The sequence below is a fragment of the Microcaecilia unicolor genome, chromosome 1 (genome assembly GCF_901765095.1).
Source record: "Microcaecilia unicolor chromosome 1, aMicUni1.1, whole genome shotgun sequence".
Taxonomy (NCBI): domain Eukaryota; kingdom Metazoa; phylum Chordata; class Amphibia; order Gymnophiona; family Siphonopidae; genus Microcaecilia; species Microcaecilia unicolor.
In genome coordinates this window covers 10,046,606-10,062,218 of record NC_044031.1, presented here as the reverse complement: position 1 = coordinate 10,062,218, position 15,613 = coordinate 10,046,606, and the positions used below count along the sequence as shown (strand labels likewise).

The following is a 15,613-nucleotide window of genomic DNA, read 5'->3' as shown; positions in this document are numbered from 1 at the left end:
AATATCAACAAGACAAAGATCTCAGAACAACAGAAAAGGGCGCTAAACACACCGATTGAGACTGAGGAGGTCCTTAAAGAAATTAAAGCTAGTGCTTTACATAAAGCTGCGGGGCCAGATGGATACAGGGCTGAATTCTATAAAATATTAATGCAGGACATAGGAGATCCCTTAACTAAAGCCTTTAATAGATCAGTTGAATTAGGGGAACTCCCACAGGCTTTGCGACTTGCGGATATAGTGGTATTTCCAAAACCTGAGAGAGATCCAACTATAACAGACTCATACAGACCAATCTCACTGATTAGTTATGAAGCTAAGCTGCTAGCAAAAATTCTGGCCTCGAGATTGGCAAAAGTGCTTCCTAGCATAGTTGCAACTCCTCAGGTGGGATTTATACAAGGGAGACAGAGTGGGAAAAATATTAGACTGATATTGGCATCAATAGAGAAGGTGTGCAGAGGGGGTAGAGATTCCCTATTGATTAGTTTCGACGCCGAAAAGGCGTTTGATCGAGTAGAGTGGGAGTTCCTGTTCGCTTCATTAAGAGCGTACGGATTTGAAGGCTTCTTTACACAAGCAATCTCTATATTATATAAGAACCCTATGGCGAGAGTGCTGGTTAATGGAGCGTACTCTCGAAATTTTGTAATTAATAGAGGTACCAGACAGGGATGCCCTCTGTCCCCGTTACTGTTTGCTATTACGCTAGACCCGTTGGTCAGGGAAATCATAGATAACCCTGAGATTGAAGGTATAAATCTGGGAACCAGAGAATTTAAGATCTCGGCGTTTGCCGATGACATTTTGGTTCATCTAGCTAGACCGGAGAGCTCGTTACCGGTGTTGATGGAGGTTTTTGAAGAATATGGGGCCTTTTCGGGATTTAAATTGAATTTCCAAAAGTCAGAGGGATTGCCCACAACTAATCAGGTAAGGGAGAAATGGAAGGGTAGGTTCCCACTGAGATGGGCGGACAAAGAATTTAAATACCTAGGCATAACTCTAACAAGTGATCCGAGTAGATTATATAGACAGAATATTGATAAATTATTGCAATATACGCGCCACAAACTAGCAATATGGGAGGGACTACCCTTAACTTTAAGTGGGCGAGTGGGTTTATTTACGATGATACTTTTTCCAAAATGGCTCTATGTATTAAGACAGTTGCCACTAGTTTTACAGACTAAAGATATAAAGAAGATTCGAGGCATGTTGACTAGGTTCTGTTGGAGTGGGAAAAAGGCTAAAGTTAAACTGGAATATCTCTATGGGAAAAGAACAGAGGGAGGCCTGGGGTTGCCTGACATTAAACAATATAATTGGGCCTGTTTAGCTAGACACTTGGCAGATTGGATTATGGAAACAGAAGAGCATACGGCATGGAATATTGAGTGTGCATTGTTTAAACCATATCATCCCTATTATATGATGCATGCTGAGAGTAAAATGTTACCAAAGGAATGGAAACATCATACTTTATTGCACCCAATGAGATGTATATGGCAGTACATATTGAGGAGATTAAATAAGAATCCACGATGTACGGACCTCCTCCCACTAGTAGGAAATGGAGCATTCGAACCAGGGAATGCTTACCCGAAATTTATTAAGTGGGCACAGGAGGGAGTGGTATTAGTGGCAGATGTTATGCAAGATACGGGAAAGATTATATCAAGGGAGGCTTTAGAGGACTTGGTGGGAGTAGAGAACGTGACATGGTATGCTTACCGCCAGATCCACAGTTATATTGAGAAATTACTTAGAGAAAATGTGATAGAGGGATGTATGAGCTGCTAGAGAATTTATTTTTGCCTCAGGGAAGAGAACAGACTACGGTGTCCACACTGTATAAACAGCTAAGCTTGATTGCTAAGCATCGTAGTTATGAAGCAGTGGCAAGACGATGGTCTGAGGATTTACAGGTAGAGATCAGCAGTGGAGATATAGTCCAATCACTAAAGGAGATAGTACATGAAGTGGCTAGTGCCAGATATAGGGAGATACAATTTAGAATCATCATGAGAGCGTATTTTTCTCCCATACAGGCTTATTACGCAGGTAGATTGCAAGAAACACATTGCAGTAAATGTAATTTTCAGAGAGCAACACTGTATCACATGTTCTGGGGATGTCTGGTTATACAAAAATTTTGGGGTCCAGTGCTGGAATATTGTGAGGCCTTGCTGCACAGGAAGCTTCGGCTAGAGACTAAAACAGTTGTGCTTGGACTAAGGGGACAAGGGTCAATAATGCGACATAAAGAAAGTCTATTTATCTATAAGGTACTAATTGTTGGGAAGCAATGTATATTACAACATTGGACACAAGATATAGGACCATCCTTCTGGCAATGGAGGAGCTCGCTTCATTCCCTGGTGCGAATGGAAGCACGTGATACATCCAGTAGCCCTAGAAGTAGACAACGGTTTTGGGAAGTCTGGGAACCATATGTACAGGCTCTATCAAGCAGAGCTCGTAGTTTATTGGTGAACACACTCACGGGAAAGGAAGGGAAGGAAAGTTAATGGTATATATGTTTATTGATTAATGGTGATTTGAGAATTATACGGCTCAGATATAGGGGGGGAAGGGGGGTGGGGGGAAGGGGAAGGGTACCTTTAAAACTTTTGATGACACTTTAGATATGATTATGTTAAGAAACAAAATGGACAAAGACTTGGAATAAGTAAATGTTTATTGACTGTATTAAAACAGTTTAAACATAAAATGGCGAAGAACAGTTTTCAATATCTGGGCATACAGCTTCCCCGGGATCTTGCACAAATATATGGGCTAAATTATGTTCCAGTGTTTAGAGAGCTTCGGAAAGGTATGAGCAGCTGGAAAAGTGGATGGCTATCACGGTGGGGCAGAATAGCAGTGGTCTAAATGAATATAGTACCTAGGATGCTGTTCCTCTTCCAAACCCTCCCGGTGGGTATTCCCGCAGGTGAAATAAACAGAATGCAATCAGATATATCAAAGTTCACATGGGGGGGGGGGGGGAACAGGCTAGGATATCGAAAAAGATTATGTGGGGAGGGGTGGAACAGGGAGGGAGAGGATTACCGAACATTACTTGGTATTTTCAGGCAGCGCAATTAAAACAGGAAGAGGAGGAGTCGAAGATAACTCTGAGGTTGTGGGCAGATGAGACGGGGTCGATGAGGGTGTTATCAACTGAGATAGAGAGTGGAGGGAGAGGAGAAGTGGGTTTGGGTGGAAAGATAATAAGCTCAGTCTTGGTCATGTTCAGTTTCAGGTGGCGGTTGGACATCCAGGCAGCAATATCAGATAAGCAGGCCGATATTTTGACCTGGGCTTCCGCAGTGATGTCTGATGTGGAGAAATAAAGCTGGGTATCGTCAGCATAAAGATGATATTGGAAACTATGAGATGAGATCAGCGAGCCCAAGGAAGAGGTGTAGATTGAGAAAAGAAGGGGTCCAAGGAGAGATCCCTGAGGAACTCCAACAGAGAGCGGGATGGGGGTGGAGGAAGATCCATGAGAATGTACTCTGAAGGTACGGTGGAGAGAGATAAGAGGAGAACCAGGAGAGAACAGAGCCCTGGAACCCAAATGAGGACAGTGTGGCAAGAAGTAGGTTGTGATTGGCAGTGTCAAACGCGGCGGATAGGTCAAGGAGGATGGAGTAGTGACCTTTGGATTTGGCAAGGAACAGGTCATTACAGACTTTAGATAGTGCCGTTTCTGTTGAGTGTAGAGGGCGAAAGCCGGATTGAAGCGGATCGAGGATGGCATGAGAGGAGAGAAAATCAAGGCAACGGCTGTGAACGGCGCGTTCAAGTATCTTGGAGAGGAAGGGTAGGAGGGAAATGGGGCGGTAATTGGAGGGACAGGTAGGGTCTAGTGAAGGTATTTTGAGGAGTGGTGTGACTACAGCATGCTTGAAGGTGTCAGGGACAGTTGCAGTGAAGAGAGAGAGAGGTTGAGGATATGACAGATGGGGGGGGGGGGGGGACAGTAGGAGAGATGGTGTTAAGTAAGTTGGTGGGGATGGGGTCTGAAGAACAGGTGGTGCATTTCGAGGAGGAGAGAAGATGGGCAGTTTCCTCTTCGGTGATATCAGGAAAAGAGGAGAAGGAGGCCAACCGGGCGAGGAGTATGGGAGAAAAGATAACCTCCATGGCACAGGGCCGCGACTGAAGCAGAGTCTTCAGGGTAAAGCCAAGGTTCAGTTAGGGCAAGCAGATGGCGAGTACGAGAGATAAAGAGGTGATGGATGTAAGAAAGTTTGTTACAGACAGAGCGGGCATTCCACAGAGTGCAAGAGAAAGGCAGTGAAGGAGGGGGAGGAACAGAAATTAGATTGAAGATATCACGGTGTGACCTGCACAAATAGGATGACAGCTAATGTGGAGGACCAGGATTGGGATTAATGTCCCCAGCGGAGAGCAGGAGAGTACGGAGAAGAGTAGGAGAGGTACGACGACAGCGACGAAAGAGATGGATGAATGGAAGGAAGGAAATGTTGAAGGGTGAGAACTGAGAAAAAGTCACGGAGATCCCTACTAGATATGGGGAGGGAACCGCCCAAGCGAGAAAAGGGGAAGTGAAAAAATGTCGCAGTAAAAAAAAGAAAAGGGACTACGCAGGAGAAATAGAGATAAGATTTAGTATCGAGAACTCCTCTATTAAGGGAAAAGAAGCAAACTTTTTAAACTTCATAACCACATTGTGGAACACGATAAGATCTACCAGGCTGTTTCTTGCAGCATAAAAACAAAAAAAACCTGTCTCTGAGTTTTAACGAAACCGGGCAACAGATTAGATTGCCAAATAAAGCATCTTAATTCTGAAAGTCTAAAAAACAGTTTTAGAAAGCAAAAATAAAACAGCAGTCTATAAATTCAGCCAAAAATTATGCTATGCAGCGAAAATTAAACCCGGAAGTGCAGCTAAAGTGACTACGGGGAACAGAGACGGAATACAGACCGGGACTTCTCAAGTGGAGATTTCTAATATCATGAAAGTTTCAGACGGGGGTTTCCAAAGCAGGCAGGCATAGAAATAAGTGTGGTTTATCAAGTACAAAGCTGTATGACAGGAAGGAAAAGGGGGGGGGGAAGAGTGCCCATAGAGCCTGGCAGTAACAGAAAAATAAGGAAGCAAGACTTACTACGCAGTTTTAAATGTGAAACAGGAAATGCCAACGTACAGCTAGAAAGCTGGCAAAGAATTGTAAGATTTAAACAGAATCAGAGAGCAAAACAATCCCCTGCTGCCCACCTCCTGCTCAGCACAAACCCCAAGAGCCATTCTCCTGCCCTTCTCCACACCTCCAGCTCCAGAAGGGAAGGGGAGAGGGAGAGAGGAAGGAGAATGTAAAGAGATGTCAGGAAGCAGAAAGTGACAGAGGGAGAGGGAGAATGTAAAGCAGAAAGTGAGAGTCTGGTAAAGCAGGAGGAGAATGAGGAAGAACCTGAGGGGCTACAACAGGGAATAAAGAGCCCCAGGAATGGATTGAGCAGTGCCAGGCTCATTTCTTCTTGTGTGTGTGTGGCATTGCCTGGCACTGCATCCCCTGCTGCCCACCTCCTGCCAGTGAGGGGAGGAGAATGAGAAAGAAGAGCCTGAGGGGCTACAACAGGGAATAAAGAGCCCCAGGAATGGATTGAGCAGTGCCAGGCTCATTTCTTCTTGTGTGTGTGTGGCATTGCCTGGCACTGCATCCCCTGCTGCCCACCTCCTGCCAGTGAGGGGAGGAGAATCAGGAAGAAGAGCCTGAGGGGCTACAGCAGGGAATGGATTGAGCAGTGCCAGGCTCATTTCTTCTTGTGTGTGTGTGGCATTGCCTGGCACTGCATCCCCTGCTGCCCACCTCCTGCCAGTGAGGGGAGGAGAATGAGGAAGAAGAGCCTGAGGGGCTACAACAGGGAATAAAGAGCCCCAGGAATGGATTGAGCAGTGCCAGGCTCATTTCTTCTTGTGTGTGTGTGGCATTGCCTGGCACTGCATCCCCTGCTGCCCACCCCCTGCCAGTGAGGGAAGGAGAATGAGGAAGAAGAGCCTGAGGGGCTACAGCAGGGAATGGATTGAGCAGTGCAAGGCTCATTTCTTCTGTGTGTGGCATTGCCTGGCACTGCATCCCCTGCTGCCCACCTCCTGCCAGTGAGGGGAGGAGAATCAGGAAGAAAAGCCTGAGGGGCTACAGCAGGGAATGGATTGAGCAGTGCCAGGCTCATTTCTTCTGTGTGTGGCATTGCCTGGCACTGCATCCCCTGCTGCCCACCTCCTGCCAGTGAGGGGAGGAGAATCAGGAAGAAGAGCAGCAGCTGCTGTGTGAGGGGAGGAGAATGAGGAAGAAGAGTCTGAGGGGCTACAGGAGGGAATGGATTGAGCAGTGCCAGGCTCATTTCTTCTTCTGAGTGTGTGGCATTGCCTGGCACTGAATCCCCTGCTGCCCACCTCCTGCTCAGCACAAACCCCAAGAGCCATTCTCCTGCCCTTCTCCACACCTCCAGCTCCAGAAGGGAAGGGGAGAGGGAGAGAGGAAGGAGAATGTAAAGAGATGTCAGGAAGCAGAAAGTGACAGAGGGAGAGGGAGAATGTAAAGCAGAAAGTGAGAGTCTGGTAAAGCAGGAGGAGCAGCTGCTGAATGAGGGGAGGAGAATGAGGAAGAAGAGCCTGAGGGGCTACAGCAGGGAATGGATTGAGCAGTGCCAGGCTCATTTCTTCTTGTGTGTGTGTGGCATTGCCTGGCACTGCATCCCCTGCTGCCCACCTCCTGCCAGTGAGGGGAGGAGAATGAGGAAGAAGAACCTGAGGGGCTACAACAGGGAATAAAGAGCCCCAGGAATGGATTGAGCAGTGCCAGGCTCATTTCTTCTTGTGTGTGTGTGGCATTGCCTGGCACTGCATCCCCTGCTGCCCACCTCCTGCCAGTGAGGGAAGGAGAATGAGGAAGAAGAGCCTGAGGGGCTACAGCAGGGAATGGATTGAGCAGTGCCAGGCTCATTTCTTCTGTGTGTGGCATTGCCTGGCACTGCATCCCCTGCTGCCCACCTCCTGCCAGTGAGGGGAGGAGAATCAGGAAGAAAAGCCTGAGGGGCTACAGCAGGGAATGGATTGAGCAGTGCCAGGCTCATTTCTTCTTGTGTGTGTGTGGCATTGCCTGGCACTGCATCCCCTGCTGCCCACCTCCTGCCAGTCTCCTACCTGCTCCATCCTCTTGCCCTTCTCCACACCTCCACCTCCAGTCCAGCTCCCTCCTTGCAGCCACTCCAGGGACAGGTCTGGATTATGCTGCACTGCTGGTGGGTCAATGAAGTGCTGGGAAAGAAAGAGAAGAGGGAAGTGAAACTCCGCCCCTTCACTCCACCCCAGGAACATTCTGACCAATCCCTAGGTAGATGGTAGGTGAGGATCAGTTTGAAAGGGGCGGGATCTTGTTGCTTTTCTCTCCCTATTGTTTTGAGTGAACTAAAATGGCGTCATGCTCCGCCCACTGGCTTCAGCTCATATCATGGACATCATAGGTTCTCTTCATCTCCCTTCCAGAACCTCCTTAGGCACATTTCCAGACGGCCCGCCCATGAGACCACAGAGAGGAAGCACCGACTGAGACAAAAACAGGTGCTGCCACCTCTGGCCGGATGTTTCTGCAGCTTTCAGTTCTGAGTGGTGGTGGGCTTAAATGCTACAAAATCTGAACACAAAATACATAAACCCACACATAGCAATAAGGAAAGAATCCTGAATATATAAACAAGTCAATAATAAAGCACAATGAAAGGGAGGGGGGAGAGTAAGTACCAGGCAAGGAGTTCTACCATTTAGTACCTTGGTATGAAAAAGTAGCTGAATATATAGATAAACAAAATCTATGCAATAAGGTAAACCAAATTGTAAACACCAATTAAATAGCATAGGTATAATGTGCTTCAAAGGTACAACACAATGAACAGAACATGAGCCCTCCAGGGACAGGGAAAGACCCAGAGTACCTGAATGCAATATAGTAAATGACGGCAGATAAAGACCTGAACAGTCCATCCAGTCTGCCCCATAAGATAAACTCATTTTACATGGTATGTGATCAGTGGCGATTCTTGTTCGGCTGCCACCCGGCAGTGGCGTACCAAGAGGGGGAGGGCAGTCCGCCCCAGGTGCATGCCGCTGGGGGGTGCCGCGCACCGGTCAGCTTCGTTCATTTCCATGCTCCCTCTGCCCCGGAACAGGTTACTTCCTGTTCCGGGGCAGAGGGAGCATGGAAACAAACGAAGCTGAGCGGCGCGCGGCACCCCCCCCCCACCACCACCAGCGGCGTGCACCCGGGGGGGGTTCTTTCACCGGGAGGGAGTTGCGCTGCACTGGGAGGGGGGGCGCTGCACCCCGGGGGCGGGGCGCATCGGTGATCTGCCCCGGGTGTCAGCCCCCCTAGAAACGCCACGGCCACCCGGGGCAGATCGCCGCTGCGCAAACCCCCAACGGGTGCAGCGGTGTGTCCCCCCCACCCCCCGGTTGCATTCTTACCTGCTGGCAGCATCCGCGCGGCTGTCGGATCCACTGGTTCCCTGCTCCCTCTGCCCTAGAACAGGAAGCAACCTGTTCTAAGGCAGAGGGGGCAGGGAACCAGCGGAGCCGACAGCCACACGGCAGACCGCCCCGTGCTCGGTAAGCCACTGTATGTGATACGAGTTTGATTTCTCCTTGCATTTCTCAGGGCACAGACCGTAAAAGTCTGTCCTGCACTGTTCTTGTACTAAAAGTTCTGAAGCTAACATCGAAGCCCCTTAAAATTTACACTCCAGCCCACCCATCTCTATTCAGTTACAATCAGGGCATAGACCATAGTCTGCCCAGCACCGGTTTTGCTTCCCAATTACCGCCCTCACCTTGACCTACCTACTGAAAAAGGTGTGAGCAAAATCAAAATAAACCCAATAAAACATCTGAGCATCAATTACATAGATTCATTGATGAATAAACAGATAAATATTGATCTAATTTACCCCACTTGCATTTACGTGTAGCAGGAAATTGTAATGAAATATCCTCATATCTCTTAAATAATAAAACTGTGTTCCACCAGATGAAAATGGATAAACTGGAATTATCCTTCCAATGTTGAATGGTCAATTTAAGAGCAATGGAAATTAAAACATCAAATAAAGAAGCAACTTCATCAGAAAGAAAGAGAGTTTGTAAGGGCAATACATTTCCAAACTAAGGGGTCCTTTTACTAAGCTGCGGGACGAGGGGCCCAGCGGTAGCAGCGCGCTAAGCCCGATTACCACCAAGCAAGCCATTTCTGAGGGTCTTCTTTCCCCTCTCCCCCCCCCCGAAATGGTGTGCCCCCCCAGGGTAGAGCTACTGTTGGGCTGGTGGTAGTCCCTGAAGGGTGAACAGAAAGCCCGCACTGGGCTTACCCCGCTCTTAAAAAGGACCCCTAAATGCTTAAAAGATACAGGAAATGAGTTAGAAAGTTGTACGATATCTAATATTTTAGGCCAAATATCCAGCCAAAATGTATAGACATTATTGTACCTTTCTGATAGAGCAAGACCAACATAAATCATTGAGAGATAATTTACTTTTAAAGGATTTAGTAGGAGTCCAATGAGCTCTGTGTTGTAAAAAAAACAGGAGAGGGAGGATCTCGGGCTATTTAACCAGGAGAGAGACCATTCTTTATTTGACAAATGTTCACCAGTATCTTTTTCCCATGCTTTTTGAGAAGAAATACTACATTGTTTTGACAGAGTTTGAAAACATTCACAAAATGAAGAGGCCAAAGGTGCAGGAGTAGAAAACAGATTTAAAAATGGTTGTAATGGAAGGGAATTTGAAACAATTTTAATGTTGAGGTGTAGGAGAGGAAAGGGAATGGGATTTGATATACTGACTTTCTGTGGTTACTCTTTTATAATTGCGAATGCAGGTCAGAACTGTACAGGGTTCTTGACACTTTTCAAGAGCACTGTCTTTATCATAATACAGACTCTGTGAGTTTTGTGAGCAAGGAGGGTGAGTGGAACCCTCCTTTAGATGACTATTTAGATTAATTAAAAAGGTGAGATCCCTAAGGGTGAGCATATCTCGGAATCTGTCTCAGGTTATCCAGTGGGGAGACCCACCTGAAGGTAAAAGGAATCACACGATCCAAGGGTGCTAGTGGGTGAACAAACCAAAATATCCATCCAGCAAAAAGGGATAGTCAGAAACAAGGCCTGGTGGTTTCACCCAGGAGAATCCCCCACAGTGGCTGCTGAAGATGTGGCATCTTTCTTCGGAGTCCTCACAGCCTCCTCCATGGTGCTGTCAAAGTGGTGGAGCAACCTGGTCTGAGGGGTCAAAGATGTCCCTCCCAAAAGCTGGGACTCTCCCTTTGTCCAACGCCGAGCTGGGATCTTATCCTCATTTCCTGCCGGCTACGGAAGCACAAATGAATCCAACTTCTGTTGACCAAGAGGAGTAGAGGTTTCTACTAGCTCATCTCGTACATTCCTGAATCTACATTATCCCAACTGTAAAGGACTAAAATATACACTAACATATGCATCTAATTTCTCCTACATAGCCACGCAAATCTGGAATGAACTACCAAAAACCATAAAAACAACCCACGACATAATAAATTTCTGTAAATTATTGAAGACCAATTTATTCAAGAAAGCTTACCATAATAACACACCCTAATTGTCAATTAACAAGATGTACACTGGACTTTCACAGTATCTAATTCTTTTTTTGTTTTGTTACATTTGTACCCCATGCTTTCCCACTCATGGCAGGCTCAATGCGGCTTACATATTGTGTACAGGTACTTATTTGTACCTGGGGCAATGGAGGGTTAAGTGACTTGCCCAGAGTCACAAGGAGCTGCCTGTGCCTGAAGTGGGAATTGAACTCAGTTCCTCAGGATCAAAAGCCACCACCCTAACCACTAGGCCACTCCTCCACTCCTATTTTGACGTTTAATATTCATGATTGTTTCAAACTAAGTTATCCCGATTTTTATTATAAGACTAGTAAAAAAGCCCCGTTTCTGATGCAAATGAAACGGGGGCTAGCAAGGTTTTCTTCAGAGTGTGCATGTGGGAGTGTGTGTGTCCCTGCCCTCTGCCCTCCCCCTCCCCCCTCCGAGTCCAGTGTTAAGTTTCCTGCTGTTCTCTGTTTGTGTTACAGAGAGAGTGAGGGCATCTCTCTCCCCTCCCCCCTCTGAGTCCTTCACTGTTACAGAGAGAGGGATTTCGTGCTGTGCTGTTTTCCTTCACTCATGGGGAAACTGGATGTCGCTGGCGCTTCACACTTCCGGCTGGAGGCTTCATTAGAACGTTGGTGGTGCCTTTTATATATAGAGATGAACTTTCCTTCCTGAATACTTACTCCATTCTGTCTGCTCTACCTTAACTATGTATTTCTTTTCTTCCAGAACTGGTAACCACCATTACGGAAATATGTAAGCCACATTGAGCCTGCAAATAGGTGGGAAAATGTGGGATACAAATGTTGTAAATAAGTAAATAAAAGGTCACCTAACCCTTACACTTAGAAGGCATGAAAGAGAGAGGAACAAGGTAAGCACAGAGCAGATTCTCAGGTGTCTTCTCAATCAGCCATTTTGCCCCCCCCCCCCCCCCCCCCCCATTGTAATGTTTTGACCTTTGCAGCTGCTCCTTTTTCGCCCTTTTTCTCATTTTATCATAGTCTCCTTTTTGAGTTAAATGCTAACATATTGGATTTCCTGCGTGTACTTACTCCAGAGCTTATATCAAATCTGATCATGTTATGATCGCTGTTATCAAGTGGAGCCAGCACCATTACTTCCTGCATGAGATCATGCGCACCACTCAGGACCAGGTCTAGAATTGTTCCCTCCTCTTGTTGGTTCCTGAACCAGCTGCTCCATAAAGCAGTGCTTGACTTCATCAAGGAATTTTACCTCTCTAGCATTCCCTGATGATACATTTACCCAGACAGAACAACATATCATGACAATACCCATAGCAAATCAGCAATTATACAATTATCAGGTAGTGCTATTAGGAGTCCGACAAAATGAATCTAAACGAGCCCAGGTCTTCAAGACAGATTGAACACAACGGTGCTTATGGGCTAGAATAGTTTCATATTTCCTAATCACACACACGTTACTCCACCATTCATTATAATTGAGATGTACATTATTTTTCCAGTTTGAAACAAGTGTAAAGCAACAGCTAACAAAATATTAAACAATTTCTTATCGGATTCTAAGAGAGAGCGGTTAGGAGAAGAGGCCCTTAAAACCACAACATCATAAGAAATCACGGTTGACGCAGGCAACTGAAAAATAAGGCGCAACTTAGCCCAAATGAGTCGCCAGTATGCTCTTACGTTCTTACAGTAAAAAAACCATATGGGAAAGGGATCCATCTGATTCTTGACAGGACCTGCATTTGTAATCAAGACTCTTAGTAATCCTGGCCACTCTAGCAGGTGTCCAATAGGCCCTGTGAAAAAGAAAATAGGAGGATTGGGAAATTGCTGCCGATTTAGTTGGACGCATTGAATGGACCCAAAAGGTGTACCAGTCAAAATCAGACGCATCAATCAGACGAGATCCCTTTCCCAAGACAGCCGTAATGGAGCAGCAGCAGCATCAACACACGAATCCTGAAGTTTTTTTATAAAGGACAGATGCTTTCTTCTTACCAGTTACAATACTAACACAGAGGGCAACAAAATCTGAAGGAGTAGAGACCTGAAAGGTCGAGAGAAAGGCAGAGATATCCTTCCACACGGGAGAGGCCAGCAAAGAAACATCGTATAGTGCAGCCAAAGCATCCGGTGACAACAACGTACCTGCAATATAAAGGTGTGATAACAGCCATATACCTTTACCAGACCATTCACCTTTTTGGGACTGCAGGTGAACAGACTGCAAGCTAGAGTTATACAAGAGGGAGACATCCTCCAGGGAGGCAGCGCTAACTCCAAGACCAGCCCTAAACGGATATTAGAGGCAGAGGCCTTCAACAACCACAAGTGCTTGGTATATGGATACAAATCTGCAGAGGGTAAAAGATATAAGGGGCAAGGGTGCACCAAGGCAGCCTCAAAAATCAGTCACCTAGGCGTCAGATGAGAGAAATCCCTTTGGAACCACATTAAAGACTGTGATAGGCGAAAAGCCATGTGATAATTTTTTAAATCAGGGACATTAAGACCTCCCGAATGAGTCGGCATCTTAAGCTTCTTCAGTGCATTGCGAGGTGGTTTTTGTCTCCAAAGAAACTTAAGTAACAAGGAGTCAATCTTGGCGTAGAAAGAATTTGGGTAAGAGAAGGGAGTCATACTAAATATATAATTCAACTTCGGAGCCAGAACCATCTTGATAGCCCCAATCCGTCCCCACCACGTCAAATAAAGCGGAGACCATAAACCCAGGAGTGAAGGGGTTAAATTCAAAATTTGATTCTGAATAAGAGACATGGTCTGATCCACCGACCTGGAATATCAAACTCCCAAATATTTAAGTTTAGAAGGTTCCCAGGCAAATGGATATTGAGATATCTGAGATCTATACACCAGGGAATTTAACGGCATGATGGCTGATTTAGACCAATTTATTTTATAGCCAGACAGAGAGGAGAAGGAATTGATTACATCCAAAATAATTGGCAGGGAGTTTGGGGTGGTATAGAGTAAAATAGCATCAGCATAAATAGAAAGTTTGAATACCTCTCCTCCCACAGACACCCCAGAGATATTGGAATGAGCCCGGATAGCCAGAGCCAATGGCTCTAAGGCAATATTAAAAAGGAGAGGAGACAATGGACAGCCTTGTTTAGTACCATTCACTGAGATTGAAGCCATCGGATCAGTATATAAAACTTTGACCATTTTAATAAAAGATGGACCAAAATTAAACCAAGCCAAAGTGTGAAACAAGTAATCCCATTCAATTCTGTCAAAGGCTTTCTTAGCGTCAAGTGAGACCGCTATAAACGGCTCACTTGAGCCCTCAACATGTGCAAGGACATTCCAAAAGAGTCTAGAGTTATCGCTAGCCAACCTGCCTATCGTAAACCCATTTTGATCTCTATGGATGATATCCGGCACAATATGTTGAAGGCGCAAGGCCAAGATTTTGGCATAGATTTTGTTATCAATGTTAATCAAAGAAATAGGCCTATAATTCTCAACTTTAGACGGGTCCCTATCTGGCTTGGGTATAACAATGATCTTAGATTGATAGAAAGAGCCAGTTTGACCTTCATAATGTAAGAGCGAATTATAGATAATATGTAACTTGGGCACCAGAAGATCTGCAAACATCCGGTAAAATTCCACAGGGAGACCATCATTACCTGGTGATTTACCTTTAGAGAGGGAATGAATAGCCTCCAATATTTCCTGTTGGGAGAAGGGTTGTTCCAAAGCGTGCTGTTGAGACCCATCAAGTAGAGGCCTATCAAGATGGTTCCCAAAGTCCCCAAAGGATCCTGATGAAAAATGTACCTCAGAGTCATATAATTTGTGGTAGTACGATTGGAATTGCTGGGCAATATCTTCATCCGAGGTATATATGACCTGTGCGCAGTCAACTATTTGCGAGACCCTAATCCTATTTCTCTTAGTTTTAAGGTATTGCGCAAGAAGATGGCTGGCCTTATTACTCTTAGCGTAGAATGTCGACTTATGAGCATGAATTAATTCCAGCGCATCTTTAGAAAGAGTGGTATTAAAATAGTACCTCAAATTCTGCAAGCACAAAAGAGTCGTTGAATCATTATCAACGACAAACTGGTCTTCCAATAGCTTAAGTTGAGCAGTTTTAACCTCCAGGTCTCGTCTACGCTGACGAGCGTGCATGGCAGAATAACTAATTATATGCCCTCTAATTGTAGCTTTAAAAGCATCCCACCACAAGAGTGCTTTACCCTCCTCCAATGGGTTAAAATGAAAAAATTCATCCATCTTGGATTTAATAAATTGAACAAAGCGATCATCCTGCAGCAGCAGAGAATTAAATCTCCAAGGTGGTGCACTCCGACTAGGCAACACCGCAGTTAAACTAAGACACATTGGCGAGTGATCTGAGAAAACCTTACTCAGTATTTCTGAATTACAAATATGTGGCAATAAATTCGAGATTAAAAAGTAGTCAATCCTTGAGGAAGTGACGTCACGCGGCTGAATGGCCGCTTAATCCCTGAGCTCCGTGCCTCCTTACCCTCTCAAAGGTGCCATCCGAATCAGAAAACCTCTTCAAACACGCGGACGGAGCTATAAGTGATTGGCGAACGTCCTAGGCAAACCGCCATGAGCAAGAAAAGTGGAGCGCAGCAACGCGAACACGACCGACCAGCCACGAGGCAAGCGGAGCGGGGCCTTGCGCGACCTCCATCCCCCAAAGCACGCTGCCCGTCGGAGTCCGGATCAGCTTCCTCGAGGGAGGATGGTGCTGGATGTATGGAACCGGCCCCTATGCAAGCTCTCCCCGCAGATCTGGCGCGCTGCCTGGAGACCATTCGAGCCGAAATTAGAATATCCAAAGAAGAGATCCTAGAGCACGTGGATGCTCTGAGTGTGGATCTGCGAGAGCTAGGAGGCCGAGTGGAAGTCCTGGAGGAGAAGGCAGACGAACAGGGGGAA

General features: G+C 46.1%; 1 pseudogene; it reads right to left on the bottom strand.

Annotated features, from left to right (window-relative positions):
- LOC115460732 overlaps nt 1-15,613 on the bottom strand; it is an 87,254-nt pseudogene that overhangs the window by 57,607 nt on the left and 14,034 nt on the right.